General features: G+C 34.8%; 1 long non-coding RNA gene across 2 annotated transcripts in view; it reads right to left on the bottom strand.

The window, feature by feature from the left end:
* Nucleotides 1–21,368, bottom strand: part of LOC150101946 (uncharacterized) — a 95,013-nt gene extending 73,645 nt beyond the window's left edge. For both annotated transcript variants that reach the window (XR_016549007.1, XR_016549006.1), the window contains exon 1: nt 21,220–21,368. This is a non-coding gene — a long non-coding RNA (uncharacterized LOC150101946). The remainder of the gene's footprint in view (nt 1–21,219) is intronic.
* Nucleotides 21,369–23,513: the final 2,145 nt, after the last annotated feature.

Genomic DNA, 23,513 nt, shown 5'->3' with positions numbered 1-23,513 from the left:
TTGGTATTATTTCCAGTCTTACTGTGTATTACATAGCTAATATGGCTATGCACATATGCCCTCAAATTTACATCAGCTAATAATGTTGACTACAGCTGATTTGTATGTGCCAATGACGTTTAATACTCGACCTGACATAGCATCCACTTCCTCCATGTGTTCAGACGACGACCAAGAATAGTCGAAACGGACTGCACCCCGTCAACCCCCTTTCCCACCCTCTAAAAATCAGTTGCTGTTTTCAACCCCTTTCACCCTTTCCCACCTTATATAAATATAAAAAACGCTCAGCCCGTCCCTTATAATATATATGTATATATATTATTCAAAAAACCCAGGTTTTTTCCATTTGTATTTCAATTCTCCCCCTTGCCAAATCCCCCCCCCCCCCCACACACATGGTAATTTGGACAATGCTGAAAAAAGAAAAGCCACAGCACCCAGAAAAAGGCATGTGCAAATTTCTTGTCCTCTATGCAACATATATTTATTGGTAAATATACATCTATAATGCCCTAAGAATCCGTGAGTAAAAAGCAAATGACATTTAATGCACATACCAACCATAAAATATTTATTTTGGTATAAACCTATGCAGATATAATCGACAAGAGAAAATACATAATTGGATGATTATACAGGGTGTTCGGGATAAATTTGACATATTTATAATTAATTATATTTTTCCGTAAGTTACATGTATTAACACACACTTCTCTTCATTTAAAAGTTTGGACCCTTCTTCATTCATATACAAGATGTCAGAAAGGATGGATAGCTGGAACCCACCTGAATCATGGAAGAGAATAACTTGTATCATGATGATTCGTGCCCGCCATCAAAATAAGGATATTACGACTGCTGCCCAATGCTCCCTGAATACAGTAAAAACAATCAGGCATGAACTAGAGACTTGCAATGGTGACTACGAGGATGTAGCAAGAAGAAAGATCCCTAGCAGACGATCTGATTGCGTTCGTACAGCAGAATTCCTCGCAAATCTGCAGGAACAGGTGTTGAAGAACCCTGGCATTGGAATTCGGGCTTTGTTCGTGGAGTTGCTAACTGTAGTCAAGCCCTGGATAACAAGGGTAGCCAATGGTAGGCCGTATGTATGGCAGCAGGATTCGGCCCCTTGCCACACCTCTGGGAAAAGTCAAAAATAGTTGTCTGAAAATTTCTACGACTTCACCAGTCCAAATGTTTGGCCTCCAAACTCCCCAGACCTTAACCCCATGGATTATTTTGTATGGGGCGCAGTTGAAAAAGACACCAATCGCACTTCCAGTAATACAAAAGCCCAGTTAATGGATAAAATTAAAACAGTTTTTGCGGCCCTTCCCAGGGAGACTGTAGCATCAGCTTGTTCGAGGTTCCGAAGCAGAATTGAAGCTGTGATCGATGCTAATGGTGGTTATTTTGAGTAAATCTTGTTGATAGTATTGTAATTAACTCTGCCTGTAATGTTTTTTTGTCAATTCATTAAATTTAATAGATACAAAGAAGAATTTCTTTTTCCTTACGAAACTGTCAAATTTATCCCGAACACCCTGTATATAGATATTGTGGTCTGTGAGTATTTAACCTCCTGCAATGAGTTTTTGACTCCATGGTAGCCTGGAAATAATACTGTTCTTTTTCAAGACAATATGTATGTAAAAATAAACAAAGCTGTATATTAGACTTCAATAAAATATTTGAAAAATTTAAACAAAAATGTACTTTTTGAAAGTCTGCTCAACCAAAGCACTTATAACTGCAACTATTCACTGCAGTTTAATTTAAAAAAAAAAAAAAACACCTTAAAATTATAACAAATTTAAATGAACAAAATGTTAAATGGCAACACATGTTCACCCTTTTCAACTTGTCCAATAATAAAAAGTTTCATATTCAAATCCAAGTTTTCTACTTTTACTAGTATCACTCTTTTTTGGGAGGGTGCAAGATAACTAGGTAAACAATTCACCAAACTGAATCACTAAAATATGATATTTAATAATGAAAAGTGTTATATTTTCCAAATCCCAAAACACATACATCTACAAGTACTCAAAGAGTGCAGCCTCTTGAATGGGAATGTTGTGTGATGATTGCTCACAGAATGTTGTTTTAAATAGTTTTTTGCTGTGATACTAGCCATACAAATGTTCAAGTAGGTCCAGAAAGTTCTGATAAACACCTAGAAAAAAATGATATATTAAAGCAACTGATATAACCACAAGAAAGAACATAATAGTAGCAGTTATGAAGGTAATTTATACTCTTATATCCTCATATGTTGTTTCTTGTGGCTTTGTTCTTTCTAACAAAGATAATACAAAAAAAAAGGGAATCAAAATTTGATGGGCTTGAAAAATATATTGAGGTAACATTTTCTATTATTTTATGGCATTACATTTTGTGGGTTTAGTGCTTCACTCCCAATTATATAATTTAATACTGTATTAAATTAAATTCCAATCATTTCAACTGAAAAAAAAATTTCACATGCCTCACAAAACTGCAGTCAAGTGGATCTGAGCAGGATTTTTTAAAAATGTATTTAAAAAAAAAATCATAGTAAGCATAAGCACATAGCCACTGTATTTGCACAAAAAATTTTAAATACAAAAAATTATTTGTGTACAATAAATTATATATTTATATTCCATTTATTTAATAAATTCATACAATAAATTATTTAAGTTTCAGTATTGAACTTGCAAAAGTTGATGAAGAAGAACAAGTTCTTTGTCTCAAAATGTTCCAAGATAGTAATATTCAGCAAAACTTCTTTTATCATGCATCTTCTTCAGAATATAAACACATGAGCACATCTAACTAGTCTTTAGAAGAAATACAGAAGAGCATTCAAGAACATTAAAACATAGTCAATTATATTTAACAAAAAATTATACTCTTATTTATTCCATTACCCAAGTTTATGCAAACAAATGAAGTATCTTCATGACTAAGCTACTTGTATATAAAGGCTGTTGACTTCACTGTCTTTGGATCCCAAATAAAGCAAACAAAGTTTGTGTCTGAAGTATTTTTGGGACTGGGGCAACTCGTATATTGAAGCTGATGACTTCACATCACTTGCCTTGTTTGCTCACACTTGGATAAAGGATTAAACCAAGTATATAATTTCTTGGTATCTTTAATTTATAATGTATAAATTTATAAATGAATAGACATGCAGGAGTATCAAAGAGACGGGAACTTATGTGGAATTATAATGCAGGTGATTATAATAGTCTTAGATGTCAACTTCGGGAAGTTTCATGGAGGGAAGAATTGGAAGGCCGGGATGGATATCATTAGTGCGTGGGAAATTGTGAAAGAATATTTGTTAGCAGCAATGGTAAGTTGTATACCATGAGTGAAGAAGAGGACAAATTTGGAGTAAATTGGATGACAAACAATATTAAACAGGAATTACATGCGAAAAAGAGGCAATGGAAGATATATAAGGAGACAGGTGAAGAGAAGATGCATGAAGAATATAAGACATAGGCCAGAAGAGTGACTAGTGTGGTAAGGAAAGCGAAACTGGAATATGAGAGGAGATTGGCCCTAAGATCCAAAGAAAATCCTAGGGAATTTTTTAGCTATGTGGCCAGTAGGAGGAGAAATGACTGTGGAAGAATGATATTGTAGGATAAAAATGGGAATAGAGTGACTGATGCAGAGGACATAGTGGAATTGTTCAATGAACACTTTATTGGAGTATTTCATCCTAGAGGAGTCAGTTTTAATGCTAGAGGAATAGGGCTGGTTTGAGGTTTAGAGGTACAGGAGGAGAGTGTGTTTCAGATACTGAGTACTCTGGATGTCAGTAAAGCTTTGGGACTGGATGGTATTTCACCACGAGTTTTGAGAGAATGTGCTAAGGAACTGACAGTGCCTTTAACCTGGCTTTTCAATGAAAGTCTAGCTGTGGGAAAGCTGCCCATGGAATGGAAGGAAGGTAAGATACTGCCATTGCATAAGGGCAGTAGCAGACTGGAAGTGTCTAATTATAGGCCAGTTTGTGTGTGTCATCAGTAGTTAGTAAGATCTTGGAGAAAGTAGTGAAGGACTGCATACAGCATTGGGCACATGAGGGTAATGTTATCTGTGAGAGTCAACATGGATTTGTGAAGGGGTGCTCTTGTTTTAGCAATATGCTATCCTTTTATGATGAAGTTACAAGAGCATTAGATGAGGGAAAGGCATATACTGCCATTTTCCTAGCCTTAGCAAAGGCATTTGGCAGGGTGCCACATGATAAGCTGATATTTAGATTGGTCAACTGGATTCAGGATTGGCTGTCTGATAGGTATCAGAGAGTTGTGTATGGTGGAGCAGTTTCAAGGAAGCAGAGGTTACAAGTGGGGTCCCACAGGGCTCAGTACTGAGCCCTGTGGGATGTGGGTGTTAATCAGTACTATATTGTTTAACCTTTATATCAATGACATTGTCAGTGGATTGCAAGGGGATATTCAGTTGTTTGCAGATGATGCGAAGCTGGGAAGGATTATTAGTAATAGTGCAGATGCAGCAGCCCTGCAAGAGGATTTGAATAAGCTAGATAGATGAGAAAATGAATGGGGTTGTCAGTTTAATGCAGCAAAATGTAAGGTCTTGAGGTTTGGGAAACATTGATCGGATGCTGCATACTCTATGGGAGGAGTTATACTGGAGGAAGTAGGGGAGACAAGAGATCTGGGGTTGATGATTGATAGAAACCTGAAGTTTACAGGACATATTGCAAAGGTGGTGAAGGTAACACAGAGGATTGCTGCAATTATGAGAAGGACACTGACCTACAGAGATAAGAGTGGTTATCATTCCGTTGTATAAGTCTCTGATCAGACCACACTTGGACTATTGTTCTCAGATTTGGTCCCACAGGATTTGAAGGGGATAAATTAACTGTGGAAAGGATACAAAGACGGATGACAAAGATGGTTTCGGGACTGTACAAGGATAGTTATGAGGATCGGCTGAGGGAATGTGGACTGCAGAGTTTTGTGGATAGAAGAAGGAGAGGTGATATGATTGAGACTTTTAAACTGTTGAGAGGTGGTTACAGGGTTGACACTGGGGAGTTCTTTCGCTTGGTTGAACAGCGGGAAGAGGCCATCCCTGGAAGTTATGAAAGGAAACTGTGAGCAAGACGGTGAGGAGTAGTTTCTTTGCGTGGAGGGTGGTTGAACCGTGGAATGCATTGCCTGATGGAGTAGTGAGAGCGAGAACAGTCAATGAGTTTAAGGAGTGGTATGATAGACTTTGCGTTTCTTAGGGGGACCTCCCCTCGATGAGTCTTGACAGACTTTATGTTCTTAGGAAGGACCTCCCACGATGAGTCTTTTGACTCCATGGAGGCCTGAATAATAATAATAATAAATAATAATAATATAACCAAGTGGAAAAGCTCCCAACAACTATCTCTAATCCAGAGTATTTTAATAATAAGGTGTGAAACCTTTTGGCAACTTGTATTTGAAAAATATGACTTCTGAATTACTTCAACCTTAACCTCCAGATAGCAACCAAGTACTTTACTCAAGCATCATTCCATCCCAGCCTACTCATTCGTGAGTCATCAGATTACGATGAAAAAGACAGATGGAAACATAAAACGCCCAGAGGCAGCCGTGATCACTGATTGAAATCTTTCAACACAGTCCTAAATAGGGCGAGCCAAGTGCTCAAAACTTTCTTCCTTTAAGCCGAGAATCATTTATAGCGATGAAGGGATTGGAGTCCGCGGGACTGATATCCATCAAAGCCACATCAGTTAACAGTTAACTTTAATATCACCTCTGGGTCTGGCTCCTACTGAAGAGACCTCAATAGAGGTTGAAACCAGTCTGGGTAGTGAACCTTCCCCTAATGCATAGCATTATACATACCCATAAGGATAAGTGCTTTGCATTATGGGATACTAAGGCAAATATGTGAAGTCATCAGCTTCTATATACAAGTTGCTCCAGCCCTGAAAATACTTAAGGTGCAAACTTTGTTTGCTCATACTTGGATAAACGATTAAACCAAGTATATAATATATAATTTCTTGTAGTATATGATGTAATGTTGATCAGTGACTGCTCATTTTCTTTATATGATCAGAGGAATGCAAGTGACTAGTTTGGTAGAGCAAAGACCATAAAAGTACCTATAAAAAAAATGGCATAATGTAGAAACAGAACATCTATGAGAAAGCAACTGGAGGGAGTCTGTGAAAGAAGAATTACCTACTGCCCTTTTCTATATCATCAGTGGTTCTAACAAACCCTTAAGCATCCACGACCTTCTAAGTATCCTTGGATTTTGTAACCATATAATTCTAAGAGTAAATATACTTTGTATGTAAATCGTATATGTTTGTCTGATTGCAGATCTTCGTCCTCCTCCATAGAACAATATTCTAAAGTTGGTCATATCTGGGATTTATAGGAAATGAGCAAGAGAGAGAGAGGAGGTGGTGTTATGAATGAAAAAGAATAAGTTTTTTTTTGAGGCTGACAAGGCTATGTATATGACATGTTGGTGTCAGGATAAGATGGATATAAAAGTCAGCCCAAAAAGTGGGAATTGATCTTGAAAGGATATCGGAACATTATCAAAGTAAGTGAGAGTGAAGTAGGAACTTTCTAGCATGTAATAAACACAGGACTGAGTTTTAATAGCATTGAAATTCATTAAGTTATCTTCACCCCACTTGAAAATGGTGAGGAAATCAATATTAAGTCATTGGTAATGGAAGATCCTGAATCATTTCAGTACCACAAGGTTTGAATGAAGATGAGGAATAAACAGTACTGTCATCAGCAAAACTATGGGGGATAAGATTGGCAGTTAGAGTCATTGATTGACGTATAAGAGGAAGAACATGGATGAGAGTACAGAACCCTGAAGTATTCCAGTATTGATAAAGAAATCTGATGAGAGGAAATTGCAATTCAATCACAAAAGTAAGAGGCAAACCAAAAGATGGTAGCTTGGTGAGAAGGCCTCAGTGCCAGATATGATCAACTGCCTTGGAAACATCAAAAGTAACCATGAGTTTCTCCAAATCTTTATGTACTCTGTGTCTAAAGTTGGTTAAGGCTAGTAGAATTGGTGGTTAATGGCAGATTCTACTTTCTTATTCTTATTCTGTAGAATGAGTATGGTGAAATCCATGTTAGTGATTACTAGTCAACTGATATTTCTCCAGGTAGTGAGGAAGCTGTTTGCTGATGATCTCCATTACTTTCAAAAGTATTGAGGTAAGGCCAATGGGACAATAGTTCAATGGCCAACTTTTATCGCTTTTTTTTTTATGACAGGTTGGATAAAGTCTTGATTCCATGCTGTTGGAAAGATGCCAGATGAGTATGACAGCTGGAGATCAGCTCTTGTTAACCCTCTATTGCCCATTGTAAGTCTGAAGCCACAAACCAGTTTTGTCATTATTTTATTGCTATTATAAATGTTATTCCTGATCAATGTGACTTGTAACCTACAGTATGGCAGCTTGGTAACATATGTTGGCAATACTAGAAAGTACATATTTATACTACTAGAAGTCTGTATGTACAGGACTGCTGCCATATGTTGTTTAGTCCTTGTTTGTATGCCATTTTACAGCTTTATTCTTCATGTTTGTAAGAAACAAAAATATATAAACTCAAATGTAAGTATAATTCTTCAATATGACATGAATATTGTCTTAGGAAAGTTATTACTGTTTTTATGAATGAGATTAACGGCTTGTTGGTCTAGGGGGTGTGATTCTCGCTTTGGGTGCGAGAGGTCCTGGGTTCAAATTCTGGAGAGCCCAAAAAAATTTTAGCAGGCCTGGTTGGCGAGTGGTTAGCGTATCTGCTCTCCAGCCAAAAGGCTGTGGGTTCGAATCCCGCCATGGGCATAGATGCTTGTGATTGTCTGTGCTGATGATGATGATGGTAGCAGTTATTATTATTACATGACACCTGGAGGTGTCACATAATAATAATTAGGTTTGTGACTTTCAAGTATCACTGGGCATTAATAGAACCATAACCATACTTTATGTTACAGAGTCATGGATTAAAAACATTTTATAGAAGAAAGAAAAATGAGCAGGAGCATGTTCAAATAAGATCAATTTCTGGTTATGAATCTGAAGATTTTGTACTGGCTTCAGACAGTGAGGATGACAAAGTAAATATTAATATGGGTAACAATGCTATGCCTATTATTATCCCTGAGAATGATGATGATAATGATGAAGATGGTGTTGATAGATAACTCAGTGAAAATGAAGATGACTCTATGGACAGTGAAATGAATGATGACAGTTCTGACTGAAGAAAGTTACTTGCTGCTCTACTTGACCCATTCAACAGTGGAAAGGAAGCTTCCTTCCCTCCTATATAGAAAGGATTGCACACAGCCTGTAAAGTAAAAGAAAGACCAGCTGAGCCTCCTAGACTTCAAGGCATCTGTAGCTGCATGTCTGTGCATGGAAAATAAGAAGGTTCAGAAGAAACAAGAAAGCTCATCTTCTCTTGGAGATATAAATTCAGATGAAGAAGGGACCTATGACACCAGTCCCTGAAAAAGGTGTTAGAAAAAATGACTTGAGCCACTGGCCTCAGTTTACCGAAAAAAGGGGGTGCTGCAAAAAAGCTTGGTGCAATGGTGTACCCAAAGTTGTGTGCACAAAATACATCTTTGTTTCATACCCAATTCAAATTGTTTTGTAGACTTTCTCACCAACTAGGTGTTGTAGAACATGTAAAAAGGATTGACTAAGTAAGGGATGAACATTTTTGTTTTTATTGTATGGTGCATTAGTTCTGAAAAAAAAAATTAAATAAAATTAAGCATTTCATTTTTTCAGTATCTCACTGTAATTTTTTCCTGTATTCCTCACATAATACCTTATATAATATTGTTCTTTATAAGAGAAACTCAAAAATGACAATTGTGTGTAGTAAATGTGGTACTTGGGTTAGAACTGCCTAGTGTGACTTCCAAGTCACAGATCTATTTTGGAAAAATTGAAATTTAGTAATGTAAAATTTCACCATATACAGTATGTGTTCAGTAGTTTAGTATTAAACTATCTGTAAGTATATGTAATTTTTTTAATCACAATAATTAATTTGGGCAATAGAGGGTTAAACATTTAGGGTAGTAGGTGAATTTCGTCACCTGGTGTGAGAATGTTATCCTGCATAATTTATTTTATTTATTTTTATTATTCCATGGTATTATTACATCAGATCATAGAGGCCAAGTTCATGTATTTTATACAGCACCTTTTGTGGGATGTTATAGAGTTCACAATGCAAATTGGTGATGCTTCCTTGATGTTACAGATTTTGCAGTTGGGTAAGACTTTTATGCCATTGCTATACTTGATTGGTCCTGTGTGGCCGGTCTTGAGATGAGAGATCATGGTAGTGGCACTGCGATTAAACTTGGAGTTGATGGTAGCTCTTGGAATTTTTGCTGAGTACCAGTGGTGAGTCATGTCTTGAAGAATTGTTCTTTTTATGTTTTCTTTTTGGGTGGTTTTAAAAAGATCGAAATCTGTGGTATCACTTGATGTTTCGGCCATTTTTGCTACTTCATCTGCAGTTTTGTTCCCCTTTAATCCCACATGGAATGGGATCCATTGGAAGATTATTTCGGAATCCTGCATAATAGAGACTTCCAGTGGCTTGAAGAAGTTTTGTATTTACTAGAACTAAATACAAAACTTCTTCAAGCCACTGGAAGTCTTTATTATACAGGGTTTCCAAATTAACCATCTAGATCTAATCATCCATTATGATCTGTTTAGTCTTCTAACCTTTAGAACATAGCAAGCAGCATTGATCTCCTTTCATCTGATTCCCCATTCCATGCTATTACTTCAAGCTGCCTCCAAATACAGAAGAAAATTGTCAAGGTTATCTTTATGTAACTGAATATTACCTCTCACCTTATAACATTTCCATACTGCCTTTACCAGAATGTCTGCTTAATCTTAGAAGCACATTCCTACACTGTTACTACAAGTGATGCCAGTCAATAAATCCATGACACTCTGGAGGTCCTGTCCCATGCTGAGCTCTAACAGCATGGAATGGGGAATAACATTCAACTTTTTTTTTTTAATTTACCAGAATGTTGTACATTAAGCAGTACAATCCCCATAAATTACACACTTCAAATAGTTTGAGTTCTTTTCTTTTTTAAATCCCTGTCATAAATACACAATTAACTTTGCTTTGTATGAGATATTTACTTTTAGTCATATATTCCCCAGAATATATTGTGGCTAAATATGTGTAATTTTCAGTTAAGAGGAGGCATGTGTGAAATTATAGAGCTAATAATTCTGACAAACTGCTTGGTGCAGTACCATGGCACAAGAAATGGCAAGAGTTGGATGTTAGTAGTATGTTGGAAATGATAAAGGGTGCTTGAAGGCAGTAGACCTAGAGTCAGGAGGAAATCAAATGTGAGTTAAACAGATGAATAGTAACATTAAGCAGCTGCAAGAAAACATTGTGGAAGAAATTTAAAGAGAAAGCTGATCAGCAAGCTCAACAGTGCAAAGCATGGCCAAAAGGGGACTAGCATAGTAAAGGAAAAATTGGAGGAAATTAGCTGAGTAGGCCAAAGGAAATCCCAAAGAGTTCTTTTGCTATGCAGCAAGTAAATAGAAAAATGGCTATCACAGGATAACTCTGATGAATGCTGATGGCAGGGAAGTGAATGACAAGAGGAAATAGTTGAGAGAAAAAAGAGAGTTACTACGATCTCTTTGTAAAGGGGTATCATCCAGATGAAGATATTGCAGGCACAGATGTGACAGAGGTTCATCTACCTCTATTTTATGTGGAAATAGAGGTAGATGAACTAGAGATGCATAGGATACTGCAAAATCTTGATATGAATACGGCTATGGGGAGCATATAACTTTATACATTACAAGAACATGCTAAGCACTTGGCAGTGCCTTTGACCAGTCTGTTTGAGCTCGGGCCACTATTTAATTTGTATATTGATGATATTGGAAATATTCAGTGTTTGCTGAAGAAGTCCTGTAGAGTGAATGTCAGTTTAATGTGGCAAGGTGCAAAATGCTATGCATTTTGGGACAAAAAGATTACCAGCTGTGTATTACATTGATGGAATTGGGCTGTAGGAAAGTTGATGAAGCTAGGAATGTGGGGTGCTGGTGGACTGTGAGTTAAAAATTAGAAGGCATATTGCACAAATGACTAAAACAGCTTATATGGTTACCTGGTTATTGAAGAACACACTGTCAGAGATAAAGAAGTTATTGCACTTTGATATGGGCCATCTGGACTATTGTGCACAGACTGACTGCCTGGGTTTCTTGGGATAAGGAAGAGGTGGAAAGGATCCAGAGGTGAGTGTCCAAGATGGCGGCAGGTCTATGGAAAGGTCTTTATGAGAATAGATTAAAGTTTGGTTGGTTACAGAAATCAGCTGATTTCTGTAACCAACCAAACTGGTGCTGGTGGACTGTGAGTTAAAAATTAGAAGGCATATTGCACAAATGACTAAAACAGCTTATATGGTTACCTGGTTATTGAAGAACACACTGTCAGAGATAAAGAAGTTATTGCACTTTGATATGGGCCATCTGGACTATTGTGCACAGACTGACTGCCTGGGTTTCTTGGGATAAGGAAGAGGTGGAAAGGATCCAGAGGTGAGTGTCCAAGATGGTGGCAGGTCTATGGAAAGGTCTTATTGAGAATAGATTAAAGTTTGGTTGGTTACAGAAATCAGCTGATTGGCAGAAAAGGGAAGATGTGATAGTGACATATAAATAACTTAAGGTTTTTATAGGAATGGTACAGAAGAAATTGTTCAGTATGCAACTAGTGGGAGAACAAGTCGGGGTCATCCCTGGAAAGTAAGCAAGAGTGTGATTAGCAAGGGCATGAGGAGTGTGAGGCCCACATTTTTTGCTTGGAGAGCAGCAAATAAGCAGAATGGGTTGCCAGAGCCAGTCACTCAAGTTGTGAGTGCTTTGTTGGTCAATGAGTTCAAAGAAAAATATGAACAAGTGTTGTGTAAAGTGATTAGTGTTCGAAGATATGTTTAGGACCTCCATCAATGAGTGCAGACACCATGGTGGTGCCCGTGTAATAATAGTGGTGGTAACATGATGAGTCTGTTGACTCTGGAGGTTACCAAATAATAAGCAAACTACACACCATGTAATGTACTATGTCTTCTTTAATCATTGGCCAAAAAAAAATATGGAGGAGTGTTACTAGTCTAGGCTACAAAAATCCTTCAGTTCAAATTGTATCTTCCAACTCAAAAAAGTATTATTCTACTAGTATCCACCTTATATCTTGGAACTCAGTGTATTCTTTAAAAGAAAAATAAAGCCTATTGTTGAAATATCACATTTCAGTCATCTTAAAAAGAACTGAAAACCCATCAATAGCAGAAGTCTTTCTTCTTCTTTCTAGCCATTTTCTGTCCACTGCTGGATGAAGGCCTCCTCCAGTTCTTTCCACCTTTCTCTGTTCTTGGCAATGGTTGACCAATTTTCACCAACAAAATTTGACAATCCATCACTCCACCTTCTTTTAGGACATCCTCGGCCTCATTTCCCTTCTTTAGGAATCCAGTTCGTTAGTATGGGGGTCCATCACTCATCTTCTCTTCTGGATAGATGTTCGGTCCATTTCCATTTTAGTCGCTTGTGGTGAAGAATGATGTCAGTGATGCGAGTCTGGCTTCTTATCTTTTAATGTGATGCCTAGCATCAACCTCTCCATTTTTCTTTGAGTTGTTAATTTATTTGCCAGTGCTTTTGTTAGCAACCAAGTACAACCATATGAGATGACTGGAAGTATACACTTTTGAAAAATGCTTTTCAATTTTCTGAATGCACTCCAGGCAAGTTGAACTCTCCTATTTATTTCCTTTTGGAGTCCACAGTTTAGATCAGTGAGATGACCTAAGTATGTATATGAAGAGACTCTTTCCAAGAAATTATTTTCTATTACTGTTTTTTGGTGTTACAAAATGATTAAACATGACTTTAATTTTTTCTCTGTTTATCTTTGGACCGACTTTTTTGCTTTCATGATATAGGTCTTCTATCATTATATTAAGGTCTTCTGGAATCATCATCATCATCATGCGTATCAAGGATTTAGGCCTAGCATGGCCTGTTCTGGCCTTAGAAGTCAGCGTTTAAGAGGACATCCTGGTTTTCTTTTTCCTAATGGCTTGTACTTTAAGGCTTGTTTTGGTAATCATTCTGTTTTCATTCTTTGAACGTGTTCCATCCATTTATATTTTTAATTTTTTCTATTACTGATTTTTGGTTTAGATTTTGCTTCCATACATTAAGACTGGTAGAGCTAATGTATTGTATACTTTTAGTCTGCTTTGTTTTTGAACTAGGTTTGGTTTAAATATAGAATTAATTACACCTGTTATTTTTAAATATTTTGCAATTTTTATGTTTATATCTTTTTCATTTTCATATGTGATCATAGATCCTAGGTAGTTAAATGAATTCACCTGTTCTAAGATCTTGTTATCTATTACTATTTTAGTTCTTGCTGGATCTTGTCCTTTAAAGGCCATAGTTTTTGATTTTTCTGTTGATATTATCATACCATAATCTTTGGATATCTCATTTAGATCTAAAATAGCTTTCTGTAAGTTATCTTCAGAATTTGTAATTATTATTTGGTCGTCGGCAAAGAAGAGAGTGTTTAAGTTTACTGTAGGAGAAAGTTTAATTCCCTGATGTAAATTTTTATTCCATTTTATTATTATTTCATTTAAGTAAATATTAAAAAGAGTTGCTGAGAGGGGACATCCCTGTCGGACCCCTTGGTTTCTCTCTCTCGTATATGATAGCTCGTGATTTAATCTTATTTGTATTTGATTATTTTCATATATATATACTTGTGATAGCTTTTAGGATATTATTTGGTATTTGTCTTTCTTTTAATATGTTAAATAATATGTTGCTTTTAACTTTGTCAAATGCTTTTTCAAAGTCAATAAATGCAGTATGTGTTTCTAAATTGTATTCTCTTCTTTTCTCTATTATTAATTTTAGGCAAAAGGCTGGGTCTAAACATGATCGTCCTTTTCTAAATCCATTCTGTACTTCTAAAATAAAGTTTTCGGAATATTTCATTAGTTTGCTATTTAAGATTCTGCTATATATTTTGTAACAGGAATTTAGTATACTGATACCTCTATGGTTTTTAGGGTCATCTCTATTACCTTTTTAAAGATAGGAATCACAATTGCTTTTTTCCATTCTGTTGGGGGATTACCAGTTGAATAAATTTTCTTTAAAAGAGTCTTTGTTTGAGTTTTGTTCCTGCGTATTTATATAGTTCTGAACCTAGCTTATCTTCTCCAGGTGATTTTCCATTTCTTTCAGGCTGATTTCTAATTCTTCTTTAGTTATTTCCTTTTCATTTTTGTTAATTGTTTGCCAGTTGTCTTTTTTAAAATATTCGTCTGTCCACAATTCTGTGTAGTAATTTAGAAATTCTTCTAATTTCAATTCGGTGTTTAATTTTATGTTTTCTTTCATATCTGCTTTTAAGTGTTTCAAAATCTTATATACATTGGGTCTTATTTCATATAAATCATGTTCTAAATTAGAAACAAATGTGTTCCATGATTCTCTCTGTCTTTTTCTGACTTTTCTTTTAGCTATGGCTCTTATTCTTTTATATTCTATTTCATCTTCTAATCTTTTACTGCTTAACCATTTGTGATAGCCTTCTTTTTTCTTTTTGATTATTTCCTTAATAGTATCATCCCAGATCTTTAGTTTTTTCCTTTTATTGAATTTTTTGGTCTTTCCTAAGCTTTCATTTGCTGCTGCATTTAGTATTGTTTTTATATTAAGACATTCTATTTCTATTTCTTCATTTTGTTTTATTTTATCTAGATATTGGTTAATTCTTTGTTCATATAGCCATTGTACATTTTTGTCATTCAATAGTCTAGTTTTATAAACAAATGTTTCAAATTTTCTTTCTGTTCTTGTTACTTGTAGCCATTTAGGCGGTAATCTTAATTTTATTTTAACAAGGAAGTGGTTACTGCTTATTTCATATCCTCTGTGAACTCTAACATCTAGTGAAAATTTTGATGTTTTTTCATTTAATATGAAGTAATCTAATAATGATTTCCATCCTCTTGCTTCCCAAGTATATTTATGTATGTCTTTATGTTTATAGAAGGAATTCATTATTTTTAGTTTATTATAAACTACAAAGTCAATCAATTTTTTACCATTCCTGTTTAGAGTATGTTCTCCGTGTATTCCTATATTATTATTAATTTTCGTGTTTCAAATTCTTGCATTTAAGTCTCCTGCTAAAATTATGTAATCATTTTTATTTATTTTATTATATATGTTTTGTAGCTGATTATAAAAATCAATATTATCCTGTTCTCTTCTTTCTTCTGGGGCATATAAACCAATTATTGTTAAATAACCTCTATCTATTTTTATTATAGCTTCTATTATTCTTTCATTCCATAATTTATAATGTTTTAACTGTTTTGAAAGGGAGTTATAAATTCAAATCATGACTCCTGCTTGTGCTCTTTGGTCTCTGTCACCTCCACTGTATATCACATTCAAATTTTCAGTTCTCATAGTTCCTTTTAATTTCTTTTTTGTTTCAGCAATTACTGCTATTTTAAAATTTCTTTCATTTAATAGTTGGTCTAATTCTATTTCTTTATATGCTATTCCTCTTACATTCCAGTTTGCTATGTGTATTATATTTTGTCGTTTCCATTTTTGTTTTACCTTTTCCATAGATTCAATCTGATTATCTTTTTCTGTCAGCTTACAAGTAGAATTATGTTCTCCATGTCAGGGGACTAGCCTGACGATGGAATAGTTCAGTGGTAGGGCTGCTACCTTAAGGCTTCTGAACTAGCCTTCTTCCAAATTTAAACCCATAGAAGGAATAGGGTATATTGAAGGGGGAAAGAGCAGATTATAGTAGAATTATAGTAAGGTTTATAGAGAGGGCATAGTTGTAAGGCCAGAAATGAAAAGATCCCATGGCCCTCGAGTACTCTAATAGCATAAGGTTCGTAAAATAAGAAGAGTTGGCTGATAAGGCCTTATAGGAAAGATTAAAGTGAGTGGATCTTCCTAAAGTAGAAGAAGAAGAGGATAGATCCAGCTAGTGGTCCATGGGAGTGCCACTTCCCTTACAATCAAGATGATTGCCCCTTATGGCTCTGTTGGTTCACGAGTCCTTATTCAGTATATTCGGACCACCCCACCAATACACACACACATATGGTGGGCTCCCCTATCTGCCACCCAGGGGACGTGCTCTCTCTTATGGCCCTGTTGGTCCATGAGTCCTTATTCAGTATATTCGGACCACCCCACCATACACACACATATGGTGGACTCCCCTATCTGCCACCCAGTGGACGCACTCTCTGGAGTGTTTGCAGAAATTTATGATATCATCTGTATATCTTAGGTGTGTTAAGTTTCTGTTATTAATTTTTATACCAAGGTTTGTCCAGTTTATATTATTAAATATTTCTTGAAGGACTGCTGTAAAGATTTTGGGTGATAAAGAGTTTCCTTGTCGGACACCTTTTAATTGATATTTTATTGCTACTTGTGTGAAGTTGGATTGTTGCTGTTGCAGTGAGGTATATTGCCTGGAGGAGGTCCATATATTCTCCAGGAACTCCCTGATTCTGAAGTGCTTTGATTATTGCATTAGTTTAAGTAATAGACTTCATTAGCAGAAGTCTATTACTTGATAATCATCAACCCTATGGATTCTTCTATGCTTGATACAGATGGGATCTCTTTGAATAAATCACCTATCTCAAGCTTTATAAGCTATGGAGAGGTTTAGAGAATCTTGACATTTTCAGAGCATCCTATTAGATCTCACAGAGAACTTGCTCACTCAATGCATTAAAATACTATAAATGCAGTAAAATTATCATTATAAAGGTAACCATTCACCACCCTCTAAGCAAAAATTCTAGTCCTAACATCCTTGCCAACCACACTTTTACATAATTTTCATGGGTGATGCCTCATTTTCTCCATTTCTGCCATGCACTTAGTCTTCAATAATTGTATAAAACCCATTTAATAACTTATATGCCTCTATCACATCTGTTCTTTTCTGCCTATCAGTTAGTTTTTCAGTTTGAAGATCAGACTGAACAGGTCTCTGAACTTCAACAGATGGAAGCTCAGAGACCTTCAATCTGTTCTCAGGGAGAATAGATTGAAGGTCTCTGAGGGAGCATTCCATTCACCTTCCACAATCTTTGTCATTTGCCTCTAGATCCTCTCCACCACTTCTTCATCCCCACAGAATTTGGGTGACCAGATCTGTGTGTAGTAGTCCAGATGCATCTTTATTAAAGTTATTGTTCCCATATAAAAGGGAACAATAACTTCTCAATTTCTGCTTGTTAGCATGTTCTTCAACAATCACATAATCTGATGTGCATCTCTACCTTCAAAATATGCCCTCTAAACTTCAACTCCCTGTCCACAATCATCCCAAGTCCTTGTTTCTTGCAGTTCAGTTCCATCAATATATAGTGATATCTTCTTCAAATGCATCACCTTATACTTGGCCACATTAAACTGGCAGCCATTTACCTTTGACCATACTGCTAGTCTACTTAAATCATCCTGTAAGATCTCTACATTACCTTCACTTACTATCACTCTTCTCAGTTTTGCATAATCAGCAAACAACTCAATATTTCCATCAAATCATTTCCTATATTATTGATGTACAAATTAACATCAATATAATAAGTATATTTCTCACTGAGTATACCTTCCATGATGAATCTACTGACCCCATGGAGATCTGTTATAACGATAATAAAATTTATGAGTGATTGCCATTATGGTATGCATTTCAGTTTTATCTCTTTATCTTTTACATCAGACTATCAGCCCCTGTAGCTTGTGTTTTGTAAGGTGGTAAGTACATTATTATACTATCCAGAGAGTTGACCAGAAATAATATGCTGGTATACAAGTCTTACATAGGATGGTGAATTTATGTATAGAATACCCAGGAAAAAAAAAAAAAAAAAATATATATATATATATATACACACACACAGTACCATCGACAGGGTGTAGCATAGAGGCAGCCTGCCTCACGGTGTGGCTTAATAAGGGTGCTTGTTCAGCCATATTGCGGTAGGCGCCGTCGCTATGCTAACAATTCCTGTTAGCATTGCGATGACCTAAGTAAGATTGGTTGGTCTAGCAACTATGTTGACAGCGGTGGACGTAGCTTATAATTTAAATTTCGAAGAGCTTATAAACAGTTTTATTCTGCAATATCCCTGTAAAGCAAACATTTAATTAATATTATTATGTAATTGTTTTGCATTAATGTTTCTCTTGTAATAAAAACAAAATATCAACTGGAGTTTCTTATATTTTTGTTTTATAATCCATCAGGGACGATATTTAATTGTTTGCCTCACGGTGCAATCTAATCTGGTGACGGCCCTGTGTGTGTGTGTGTGTATATATATATATATATATATATAAAATAGATGATGTTCATAAAATATGTACCCAAAAAAGATTTTTTTTTTTTTTTTACTATCTCACCTACAAAAGATTGTTGGTGGGAAATGGAGACCTTTATACAAATTACAATATAAAACTTTTCAATAGTAATTTTGAAAAGCACTTACCATGAAGGTTTTGAACACACCAACTTGCTATTCCAGGATTGGATGTATATATAGAATTGAAGGAATTTTAAAATCTCCACCAGAAAATCAATGCAACTTTAATCTATAGAGTAAATGGAAAGTGTGTTTCATGTGTCCTTCACAAAATATATGAATGATAATCACCCTTCACTGAGGGCAGTAATGCCTCTGTTTCTTTGTATTTTTCTGTTGTTTCCATTATTGGTGTTTGATTTGGTTCTTTCAGTATGTCTTCATTTATCTTTTTATCTAGTGTTGTATAACTTGCTGTTCTTTTCATATATATTTCATATTTGCCTACAGTGATATCCTTTTATCTCTTTGACTTATTGTCCATGCTCTACAGACATATAATGATTTTGTTAAAACATTATGCATTTTTTTTTGCATAATGATTTAAGGCCTTGCTGGCCTTAATGTTTTGTTTATTCTATTTACTTTGAAGAATTTGTTCATTTTGTCAGAAATATCTAAATTTTCATAGTAACTTAATTTATAGCCTAAATAATTAAAATTATTGACTTTGTTCAATTATTTATTGTCTATTACTATTTTAATTTGGATGGGCATATTTCTTTCGAATGCCATAGTGTTAGTCTTTTCACAAGATTAATAATAAAACAATATATGTCAAATTCAATTTATATACAGGTTTTTTGTAGATTATCCTCAGTGGATAATCTATCCATTATTGGTTACCTATTCTCAAAACTCTCTCTCTTTGATTGTAAGAACTTTGTTGCTTCATGAATTTTGGGTTGTGATATATATTTCTTTTTCCAGTTTACTAATATAATTCTTCTAGTAGGGGATGAAAAACAGAAAAAGTGTTCCAAACCACTCTGTTCTTCAGTTATATTTGTTTTTAGTATATGGTTGATTCTTCAGTATTTTGGCATATTACCTTATCGTCTGTGTTTAATAAACTTATTCTTCAACTATTATTAGTTGTCACATTTACTTCCTTTCTTAAAAATGTGAATCACCATTGCATGGTTCCAGTCAGTGGGTAATCTTCTAGTGTTATATATTTTGTTCATTAAAGTAAGAAATCTTGGGTTAAATTATAAATATATTACTTGTATAATTTATAAGTTCTATCAGGATCTTTTCTTCTTCTGGTGATTTTTCATTTTAAATTTCTTTTAATGCTTCAATTCTTCTGATGTAATATTGTTTGGGAGACTATTATCAGTCCCATTTTCTAAAAGTATTTTTAATAATAATTCTGGCTGTTAATTTTCTGGCCAGAGTTTATAATAATAATCCATCCAGTGTTAGTAAACTAACTCCAATACCTATTGTTTCTTTATGTAAGAACTTTATTGCTTTATGAATTTTGTGTTGAAGTTTATATTTATATTTATTTTTCTAATATGCTATATAATTATTCCAACATAGGATGAATAAAATAAATAAAGTGGCGTTTTAAATATACCTGATATATTATTATTATATTACACCTCCAAATAATAAATTCCAAATTTTCTAGAAAGAATATGTTATATAATATAATAATGCTTTCTAAGTATTCAGTGAATACTTAGAAAACAGTTTATAAAATATTATGCAGTGTGTTTGTTCTGAGGTTAAGAAAGTTGTGGTTATCTTTACTTATATTGCAGTTAAACTGAATTCAGACTTCATTTTTAGTGTAGCCATTTTTTTACTAAGAGCATAATTAAGTGAAGGCAAAAAATCATTTATCCACCAAGCAATGAATATCGTCATATTTTATTTAATTAATTTGATGAATAATTTAAAATTACAAAATCATTCCAACACTGGTGTATCCTAATACTTTGGACAGGATAACCCATCTTTATGTGCAGACTAAATGTTAAGTTTAATATTGAGCCCGGTTTCTTACATCTCTAATAAAACTGCTTTATTTCGATTATTTTACATTACAAAAATAAATTTCCAAGTATATGATAAAATTTTGTAGATGTATTTATTTAATTCTCTTAAATATATATTTGACATTCTGGTAAAATATATGCTAATTAATTACGTTTTAAAATATAAATAACGATTGTTTCACTCTCTGATAAACTGCAGACGAAAGAAAATTTGAAATCAGAAATGAAGGAAAAAAGTTCTGGAAGAAAATATATACATTAATTTTAAAAGCTTGCTCTTGGTTCTTTTCCTAAAAATCACCGAAAGAGGGCATTCTACCTCTTTTACATTTTACATCCTTCCTCCATTCGTTTTACCCAAATGCTCAGTTGGCCTCCATTTTGGTCTCCACTTGCGCATGATTGTAGGTTTTTTAGCTTCGAGTTTTGTTAAATTTGGGTAAGTAAAAGATTGAGATTCTACACTTGAGAACATCCATTGAACCCAAGGAATCGTTCTACATACCGAAAACCAAAATTTTAACTCAGTTTCCACATTAAATATATATAGAAAGAATAGCTGTCCCAGATTTTAATTTCAGCCGATGAGCTGAATCTGCGATAGGAAATAACATCCACTTACTATTTAGTTAGTTCCTAAACCGCTCCAAACTGTTTAAGGCTGTCTGTTTTCCTCAACAGATAGACAGCGGACTAAAATATAAAGTTACGAACTACCTGTTTTAAAAGTTAAGCGCACCGGTCCCCTACGTCCTGCATGTCCCAGCGGAAACTCGGACTTGGAACCAGCGCAGACGCAAATAGGGATTGCTCCTCACACTTGCTCAGTCTTACACCCCCTGGCTGTACTACGCATGGGCCAGTGGCTTGATTGCCCAAGTGTGCGCACACAGCTGTTCATTCCGCGCCTTGTGTCGGTCGCTTTTGTCACCTGTCCGTTTCAAAAGTTTAGAATGGACATTTTGCATCCCCCTTTATGTTACTTATAATTGCAATCATGGCTAAGCCTTACATTAGGGTTAGGATGTATCTGATGTCCGAAGAGGGCTCCATGTTAGGCTTAACTTTTGTCGCAAACCTCAAAATGGTACACTTTTGGCATTTCTTTCTTCCTTTTTTTTTTTTTTCCCCTTCCTCCCTCTTTTGGAAAGTTAAAATGTTGTCGAAGTCGTTGACCGTTAAGTTATTGCACAACATATATATTATCTTTCTTCAGGGTATCAGTCATTGTTCTGGTGCTCTAATACACTGTGAACTTGTTATTTTAAATGTAAAGTAATTGAGCTGAAGACAATTTTTTTTTTTTTTTTTACTATCTAAATATATATATACACGCGCACACACATTCTATGCATTGTCGAAGAAATCAAGGAAAAGCAACAACAGTACTGTTGTATGTAAATCATTTACACGGCGATTAGGCAAAAAAAATTAGTGTTAATTTATTGTGATCCGTTCTTTCTCCAACAGGACCAGTGTCGTTAGGAGTTTTTAGTCTTCTTCCCCCACCTTTTCCCCCAGCATGTCTCAAACAATTTGTATTAGGATATTAAAGCCCATACATAACTTCGAAAAGAACAGTTAAGCAACTGTTTTTGTTTGCTCCCTCTTCAGAACTAAAGATTAGTTGAGAAGATTATTTGAAACAGTTACAAAATTTAGATTAATTTATCCAACTCATTTAGAACACAACTTTTCAGAATTGTTTACAAATATTGCAGTGTCTGTTTTCTTCAGTTCCTTTCCATTAATATATAAATAAATTGAAGAGCCTTTTACATTCTCAAACAACTGAAAAAAAGTATAAAATATTTAGAAATATAGTTATAGTGGGTCTGGATATTTCCGTTTTGGAAACCATCCTCTAATAAAGCAATGTTCTCAGGACTTTGTGCCACAAAAAAATAAAAAGTCACATTGCAAAATCTTATGCTAATATACCTAGTGTTAGTGTCAGATCAGATGAGTAAGGACTGTTTCTGTTGTGTAATTGTTGTGCATTGCTCTCTTGGATTATTATCCTGACTTGCATTAAAGCAAAGGAAAGATTTTTGTGAAAAAGTATTTTGAAGAAATCATTAAAAGTGATGCAGATAATATGTAGGATGTAAATGCAGTTTTATGACTAATGAAGCTATTGCTTAATTACTCATCTGTGCAATGGACATTGAAAACTGAATTTTAGTGAAAAAAGTTTTCATTTCATAATTCTTTAACTAATATCTTTGGTGGCAGTTTTTATAGAAGCAAAAGAAAATGTAAATTAGAAAAAATTAACCAGACAAATGGTATTCACTTAATTTTTTTTATGTTTTATTAGTTGTATACTATAAAATTGTATGAAGATTCTATGATGAGAGATGAGCTGGATGAGAACAAAGTATTATCCATAGATGAAGGAAGTCAGTGAAACTGTTAGAAGATAGAGAGAAGTAAAATAGTTGACTTCTCTACTGTTTTGGCAGGAATAAATGATTTGAAAGGTGAGAGAAGATATGAAAGAGTTGCTGGAAGAAGTGAGAAAGTAAAGATTGTGAGTCTGCTGCCTTAGCATTATAGTACTGAATTGAGAAGAAGGATCATGATTGCTAATGAGTCAGTGTGAGAAGATTGTGAGAAAGTAATGGTGTGGAGTTTATAAGTGTATGGAGTGAATTTGATGAAATGATTTGTATATGCCTGAAAGACTGCATTGGAATGGTTTTGAACTGCTGTTTAATTTGTTTAGTAATGATTTGAGGGAGGAATATTCAACTGTTTGCTGATGTTGCAAAACTAGGAAGAGCAATTGTTAATACAAGGTGATATGGAAATCCTGCAGGATTTAAATAAGTCAGCATACAGGGCAAAAGATAGTAATTTTCAATATAATATGGCAAAAGTTTGCATATTGCAAAAATATATCAGAATACTCCA

This window comes from Typopeltis vanoorti, chromosome 11 (assembly GCF_054136105.1).
Source record: "Typopeltis vanoorti isolate ZY-2024b chromosome 11, IOZ_Tvanoo_1.0, whole genome shotgun sequence".
Taxonomy (NCBI): Eukaryota; Metazoa; Arthropoda; class Arachnida; order Uropygi; family Thelyphonidae; genus Typopeltis; species Typopeltis vanoorti.
Note: the sequence above shows the minus strand (reverse complement) of the source record. Positions and strands in the feature narration are given on the sequence as shown.